Below are 397 nucleotides of genomic sequence, written 5' to 3' on the forward strand. Positions count from 1 at the left end.
TCCATCATAGATGCAATATCAAATCTGATTCAGTTTCTGTTAGATCTATGAAGTTTCCTCTAAATTCTTTTGTTCATTGAACTTTCTGCCCTGCTGTAGCCTTTTTGGTTGAGAGAGAGAGACCATATGTTTTAAATGGAGTTCAAAAGAAATTTTTAAAAATGATCAAAACAATACTTTAGTTTAGCCCTTGTTCTGATGTGATAAAATGATGTAATCCTCTGATTTTGTATTGTTTTGTGCATTGATGGATGAACAGATATTGCATAGTGGCTCTTAGTCTGAATGGTGCTTTGAAAGGGGTTTTCAAAATTTGAAGCGGCAAACGTTTGATTTTGTAGATTATCAATGTCAATAGATGTAAGTGAATGTAGGAACAACATTATTCCATATGCTC

At 33.0% G+C, this 397-nt stretch overlaps 1 protein-coding gene across 1 annotated transcript in view; it reads left to right on the forward strand.

The window, feature by feature from the left end:
- Positions 1-397, forward strand: part of LOC119586328 (metastasis-associated protein MTA3-like) — a gene marked incomplete at its 5' end in the record, with an annotated part of 92,111 nt that overhangs the window by 776 nt on the left and 90,938 nt on the right.

Source organism: Penaeus monodon, chromosome 21, assembly GCF_015228065.2.
Source record: "Penaeus monodon isolate SGIC_2016 chromosome 21, NSTDA_Pmon_1, whole genome shotgun sequence".
Taxonomy (NCBI): Eukaryota; Metazoa; Arthropoda; class Malacostraca; order Decapoda; family Penaeidae; genus Penaeus; species Penaeus monodon.